Below are 8057 nucleotides of genomic sequence, written 5' to 3' on the forward strand. Positions count from 1 at the left end.
TTTTTTTTTTTTTTTTTTTTTTTTTTTTTTTTTTTTTTTTTTTTTTTTTTTTTTTTTTTTTTGATTCGATAGATACAACTACTTAATTAGTTGAGCTATATAATTCAATTTAAACCTACATTCTAAGCTTTCAGAATTAATTTCTTTAATGTTTTTCCACGGAAGTCACTATCTTATTTTTCTCAAGTTTGAGGTAGTTATTCTAATAAAAAAAAATTATGTAGGTATTAATTCTTACAATTTAGTATCGTTGGGATTAATTCCAAAGAATAAGTGTATCAAAAAATTTACCTGTACATCGCTCTATCCAAAAGAAAAAAAAATTGTATATATCATCTACATTTTAAATACATTCATTTTATGATTTTAATTATAAGTTACCATATAAATCTAAAAATGATCTAATATCGCATTAGTTTAAATAACATAACAATGAAAACATTATAGTATTATACACCGGTATTTCACGTGAAATAGACGTGTATATGTGCCTAAACATGTAGACTCGAGAAGATAATTTATAAAATAAAATAAAATAAAATAAAAAACCTCTACAAGACTCCAAGCCCAGTCGGTGGTGTGAAAATCCCCGCTCTTCGTTTACTAAATGGTCTTAGTTTTTACCTTAATTTATTTGAATTGAGTCACTATCTTATTTTTCTCAGGTTTGAGGTAGTTATTCTAAACAAAAAAATTATGTAGGTATTAATTCTTACAATTTAGTATCGTTGGGATTAATTCCAAAGAATAAGTGTATCAAAAAATTTACCTGTACATCGCTCTATCCAAAAGAAAAAAAAAATTGTATATATCATCTGCATTTTAAATACATTCATTTTATGATTTTAATTCTAAGTTACTATATAAATCTAAAAATGATCTAATATCGCATTAGTTTAAATAACATAATAATGAAAACATTATAGTATTATACACCGGTATTTCACATGAAATAGACGTGTATATGTGCCTAAACATGTAGACTCGAGAAGACAATTTATAAAATAAAATAAAATAAAATAAAAAACCTCTACAAGACTCCAAGCCCAGTCGGTGGTGTGAAAATCCCCGCTCTTCGTTTACTAAATGGTCCTAGTTTTTACCTCAATTTATTTGAATTGATTACATCCTTTGTTCTAAAATATATCAATCAAAACAACAAATATTAAACTACTAAACTTTTTTTTTTCTTTTGATACGAAAACTACTAAACTAATACTCTCACGAAATCTCTAAAAACTAATAGCGTGACCAAATCATTCAAAAGTGGTACCCCCAACCACCCCACCCCCCCCCCCCCCTCCCAAAAAACGAACTACTATATAAGACCCATAATATTTCTCCAACTTAGCAACATTTAGAGTTGCATTCTTATCCCCAAACAAAAAAAAAAAAACAAAAACAAAAAACAAAAAAAATGGATTCTCTTCTACAAGCTTACAACCTTTGCCTATGACACTTTTATTCACCATTCCTTTACTATTCTTATTGGGTCTAGTATTTCGAACTCGTCGAAGGTTGCCATATCCGCCAGGACCTAAAGGGTTACCAATTATCGGTAAATGTCTTTGATGGATCAATTAACTCATCGAGGACTAGCAAATTGGCTAAGCAATTTGGTGGTATTCTTCACCTCCGTATTGGGTACTTGCACATGGTAGCTGTGTCGAGCCCTGATGTGGCTCGACAGGTCCTTCAAGTTCAAGACAACATCTTTTCAAATCGACCAGCACACCATAGCCATCAGCTACCTTACTTATGATCGAGCTGACATGGCTTTTGCTCACTACGGACCCTTCTGGCGCCAGATGCGTAAGCTTTGTGTCATGAAACTGTTCAGTCGCAAAAGGGCTGAGTCATGGAGTCTGTTCGAGACGAGGTGGACTCGACCGTGAGAGACGTGGCGGCCAACACTGGTAAAGCTGTGAACATAGGCGAGCTTGTGTTTTCACTGACGAGGAATATCATATACAGGGCCGCGTTTGGGTCGCTGTCACACGATGGACAAGACGAGTTCATTGCGATATTGCAAGAGTTCTCTAGTTGTTTTGGAGCTTTCAATATTGCTGATTTTATTCCTTGGCTTGGCTGGGCTGATCCCCAAGGACTCAACACCAGGCTCGAAAAGGCTCGTCGGTCACTCGACGGATTCATCGACACATCATCGATGATCACATAAACAAGAAGAAGAACCATGAAGTCGTTGAAGGTGACACTGATATGGTGGATGATTTACTAGCTNAAGGCCTGTGGATAAAGAAGTAATCACTATGAAGCATTACAATGGATTCGCTACAAAGCCATTAAAAAACAACCACCAATAAAGATTAACTACTCAGTTTTTGTTTAATTAGATAACTAATAACTATTCCTTTCACCATTAAGCATTGCCTGAATACAACGTCAAACAGATCCCACATATAAGACATATTTTCAGAAGCAAAAAAATAAAAAATAAAAAATAAAATAAAAAAGAATGTGCATATTTCCTTCCAGGAACTCTCCTTGAACCATCATATTTATAATTTCTAGCCAGCAGCCAAAGCTGTAAAGAAGGAAGAAAAAGAATAACAAACAAAAAGAATCTCCATGTGCGAGTAACACTCACCAAAGTACAAGAAAGGAAAATGCCATGAAAGTCCATCTGGCTCTTCTTCCTATCTAGTCCAAGTTCAAGTTCTAAGTTCAAAAATGAGCAACAACAAGAGGGAAGTGAAGTGATAGGTGAACTCACACCACACCCTCAATTCGTTGAACTCAAGCAAACACACATGGCTTCACATTAGAGGGCCACAAAAACCCAGTTAAAAAAAAATAAACCCAAAAAATCAAGCTTATATATGGTATGAAACATGTCAAAATTAAGATTGGACCAACGGATCAAACATCAATGTTCCTCGTGTTGAAATTACTGGCACCTAAATCAAATTTCGTCTATTCATAAATCTTGTCTTAAGAGTAAAGAATAGCGCATAAATTCAAATCCTATGTATCTACAAAAAAAAAAAAAAAAAAAAAAAAAAAAAAAAAAAAAGAAAAAAAAAGGGGAATTACAGACAAAATGGACGCTTATTTTCTCAAACAATTAACACAAAATTTTAACACTTCTCATTTGAATTCTCTTTACATTTCCATTAAAAAAAGAAGGAAGAAGAAGATAATATGGGTTTCATTGTTAACGATCTCACATTATATGATCACTCTAGATCTAAACCAACCATCCAATATTGAAGCAAATAAAACATACCCAAAATATAAGGAAAAACAAAACAAAAATAAAATAGCAGATATAAATAGAAATTTTAACTAAGTTTTAGCACCACGTAGACTACCTATTTTTACCGAAAAAAGAAAAAAAAATCAAATAAACACAAAGTGAGCATAACCGTTATACTAAAATTTAAGATCATCAATTTATAATAATCTTTATCTCATAAATTTCATTTTTTTTTTTGGATTTAATAAAAAAAAAAAAAAAAAAGAGATACAACAAAATTAAAAAAGAAAAAAGAAAAATCATTGATCATCATAATTATAATCATAATAATCATGGAGAATAAATTAGAGACACAAAGCGGTGGTGCAGTTGAGATCATCACCAACAAAGTCAACGTCGTGATCCAAATCCAACGGCGGCAGATTGAGATCGAAAGGCAGCGGTGTTTTCCGGCACAGCAAATTAGAATAAGACGACGACGCGATATCATTGTCGTCGTTGTCGTTGATGTTGTTGTTGTTGTTGTTGTTGCCGTCGATTACCGAAGACGACGAGTCGCAGTCGCTGTGGCAATCTTCAGGAACGACGGGAGGAGTCCTCGGATGGTGCTTTTTCCGGCGATCCATAACGGCTTCCATGGGCCGCGGCGCCTTTTGCGGAGTCGGCCTGGGCCGCTAAACGACTCCACCGTACTGCTCATACCGCTACACGTCGGCCTCTGCGGATCAATCACCATCCTCTGATGATTCTGATGCTGATGCTGTTCATCATTTCCATCTTCGTTGTCATAAAACCGATGATGATCTAAAAACGGCGGACCGTAGTTGGCTGTGCGGTTAAGGTGTTGTTGTTGTTGTTGTTGTTGGTGATGAATATTAGGGGAGGAGGAGGAGGAGGGAGGGAAATTAGTCTTGGCCTTAGGGCCGCGGAGTCTACGAGCCGCGGCGTCGTAGGCGCGAGCGGCGTCTTCGGCTGAATCGAAAGTGCCGAGCCAGACTCGCGTCTTTTTCCACGGGTCTCTGATCTCGGCAGCGAATCTTCCCACGGTCTCTTCCTTACGCCTCTATATCTCTGTTCTTTCTCAGCCGTGGGTACCGCCGCCGCCGCCGCTGCTGCCGGTGTTTTATTAGCCGCGGCTCCTCTCCCCTCTTCATGGTTTATGAAAAACCAAAAAAAAAAAAAAAACACACACACACACACACACACACAAAGAAAGAAAGAGAGAAAGTGTGTTTTGTGAAATGAAATGAGTTGATAGAGAGAGAAGGTGTGAGATATGGTGGGAGAGAAAGAACTGGATGTGGAGATGGGATGGATGGCACAAACACAAGGAGAGCGCACCTTCTCTTCTCTTCTACACACAAAATAAAATAAAATATTAATAAATAATAATAAAATTTGGTTTTTTTTTTTTTTGGGGGGTGTGTGGGTTTCTCTGGCTGGTAATGGCTTTTTTTTTCTTTCTTTTGTTTTGTTTTGTTTTGTTTTTTTTTTTTTTTTTTTTTCTTTTGCTTTCTCGATTTCTCTACCTTCTCTCGCCCCCACAAACCGACCCGGACTCAATTGCTTGCTGCTGCTTTATTTATATATTTTGTTTAATCGTTTTTTTATTAACTTTAAAAAATAAAAATAAGGGATGAGTGAAATGACCGGAGGGTCCTTGTTAACATATTTAAGATTGTCCACTGCTATTAAATTTTTTTGCTGAGAAATGCTTCTTGCTTTTTAGGTCACGTCCCTTTCATTCTCTTGTGGGGGTGTACGTGGCCATGTATAGGGTTTTAGGTGAAACAAGTTTTTATTTTTTGAGAGAAAATATCACCAAGCCAAAAGCTTTGGGCTATAGATTTTTCCATAACCAATCACATGTACATCCAAAAAAAAAAAAGTGAGTTTAAGATCAATACATAATAATAATAATAATAATAATAATAATAATATGGTACTAAACTACTAATAGTGTATATCCATGTGACAATGGAAAAAGGAAAATGGATCATCTCAATTTTTATGAATCGATTTTATAATTAAAATATAAATATTATAAATTAAAATTAAATGTATAGTTGTGTCTTGTGTTATCGTATATATTGATAGATGTGAAAATTAAAAATTTTAATCTTAAAATGGAGACGACCAAGTGTTTTGTGCGATTGATTTTTTTTTTTCAATTAAAACTTGTCATCATAGTAAATTGTTAAAAAATTTGTGTTTTTAATATTTTTTTTTATGTACATACTGTTAAAAATTGTATCTTTAATAATTTTTGTGCGGTGAAAATATAATTTTGGGTTTTAATTTGGGTTTTGATTTGGTGATGTAATAATAGGTGGTTGAGATGTGGATATTATTGCCTTATTGGCTTAGTCTTATATGGAAAACCATTGGATTTGGACAGATATTTTTATCGTATATAAGATTTTTTTTTTTCTTTTTTCTTTTCAAGGATGTTGGCCAGGCCAAACTTGACATGGAACTCACTCGATTAAATTAATTATGCACGTTTTCTTTTCACCTTTTGGGGGGAAAAATTATTGTTTGTTTTTTGTTTTTTTTCACCTTCTTTTGATAATTATCTACATTACTCAACAACTCATTTTGCTAATTCTTTTGAGAATTAATGGGATAAAAAAAATTAAAAACCTTTTATCTGGCGCCAATTTATTCATAAGAATATTTAATCAAATAATGAAAGAAAGCAAGCAAAGGCTAAATACAAAAGAATCCAATTTGTTTTAATTCAACTCATGATTAACTCATCCAAAGCCAAAGGACCTAGACTCGCTAAATAAAACCATCAAATTGAGGATAAATAAACTTTTACTCTTTTCTCCCCTCCTAACCATTTTTCTCTAGCCAAAAAATAAATTCTCTTTTTTTTTTATAATAAAAATAAATTTTTACTCTGTCTTGCTTTTAGAGTGAAGTTAAACATTACTCCATATTATAGGGCTTAGTTACATTTGCATTTGTTGATATTAAAATGTATTTAAAGGGTATTTATTCAACATGCAAGATGAAGTGGCAAATTATGTTCAATAAGTGTGGGGGGAGAAAAACCCAGCCCAGCTTATTCGGCCCAAGGCCCTAAAAGAGGAACATTCTTCATCCGAGGAGATGAAGCCTTCAGTCGGAAGCCCACGCCAATGGGGGATGCCTGGAGACGAACACGTATACCATCCGAGGAGATGCTCATACGTCCGAGCAGTCATGAGTCCTCGGATCCGAAGAGGTTTGATCAAACGCGAGTATGGGAGGTTCAAGTGATCTATTTGACAAGTGTAAGGAGGGAGAGGAACCTCGAACACACATGAAGATAACAGCAACAGGGGAATATCAAGGAGGCGTACTTCAACCACCACATTTAATGCCCTGTACCTACCTTTCTGGCCGCATTTATGTGGACAGGACACCTGAACGGTGCTTTCTCAGCTACCGCCACTCACATAAGGCTAAAGGTGGGATGATGGGACATGTACTCGAGTGGATGCCTGGATGATGAACAAGTGGACGGAGGAGATGTAAGAAGGTAATGCTATATAAGGGAAGGGTACCTCTGATGGAAGGGGATCGAAAAACAGGAGAGAGAAAGGGTACCTTAGATGGTTGTAGCTCCAGCAATTGTAACCCTTGATTATCAATGAACAACTTCTCTTCGGACAGAGTACTCATATTAGTCCGAGAGCACATTAATTCAACTTCTCTCATTGGTGTTGCTGTTTAATACTGTCATTTTCATTATTTGCCTAGCCCTTTCGCCCACTCTCTACAAAATTTATTGTTTTGGGCTCAGAGGGTTCCAAATCCATACCTCCTTGGGCTTGGGCCGCAAAAACTGACCCTACAATTGGCGCCGTCTGTGGGAAGAGCTTGTGCAAGAGTGAAAACAACAGTTGATGATGGCGGGACAAGGTGAACAGCAAGCAGAATCCAGGGCGTCCCAACACATGGACCATTTCGCCAACCTGGAGGGAAGGCAAAATCGTGAGGGTAGCGTACACACAGTGCGCCTTAGCCAGGGCCAATCGCAGAGCGGAATTCACATGTCCCATGCAAAGGGGAACCGCGACTTGCAACTGGAAATAGAAAAACTAAAGAGAGAGCTGCGCCATGCAAAGAGGAAACGGGCTTCCTCGTATTCTGAGGATGATCTTGATGATGAGCGAGATGTCTCTTATCAGCACAAATCCAAAACACCAGCCAGCGAGTCCTACACTTGTGAGGAGGAATCCCATCGTAAGAGACAACGTAGAAGTCCATCACACGAGGACATGGAGAACGATGCCATGAACAGGGCTTTGAACCAGATATCTGAGTCGCCTTTCACGCGCAGGATAGAGGGGGCTAGACTCCCTCGGCGTTTTAACCAACCAACGTTCACCATCTATAATGGTAAGACTGACCCCGTGGAGCATGTGAGTCATTTTAACCAAAGGATGGCTGTCTACGCCAGAGACGAAGCCCTGATGTGCAAGGTTTTCCCTTCCAGTCTAGGGCCTGTGGCCATGAGGTGGTTTGACGGTTTGAAGGCAGGCTCCATCAACTCCTTCAAAGAACTCACTCAGGCATTCGGTTCCCGTTTTGTTACATGCCGAAGAGCGGTCAGACCTGTTTCTTCCCTGCTATCCTTATTCATGCGGGAAGGTGAATCCTTGAAGGCATACTCAGATAGGTACTGGGAAATGTTCAATGAGGTGGAAGGTAACAATGATGCAATGGCCCTCAGCACATTCAAGCTCGGCCTCCCTACTGATCACGGTTTGAGGGCGTCTCTATCTGGCAAACCGGTTGCAAACGTGCGTCAGTTAATGGACCGCATAGAGAAGTATAAGAGGGTTGA

The 8057-nt window shown here is 37.2% G+C and overlaps 1 pseudogene; it reads right to left on the reverse strand.

Annotated features, from left to right (window-relative positions):
- Positions 1-3495: 3495 nt before the first annotated feature.
- LOC136063934 (ethylene-responsive transcription factor 3-like) lies at positions 3496-6613 on the reverse strand (annotated as a pseudogene).
- Positions 6614-8057: the final 1444 nt, after the last annotated feature.

This window comes from Quercus suber, unplaced genomic scaffold (genome assembly GCF_002906115.3).
Source record: "Quercus suber isolate HL8 unplaced genomic scaffold, Cork oak 2.0 scaffold_598, whole genome shotgun sequence".
In the NCBI taxonomy this organism is placed as follows: Eukaryota; Viridiplantae; Streptophyta; class Magnoliopsida; order Fagales; family Fagaceae; genus Quercus; species Quercus suber.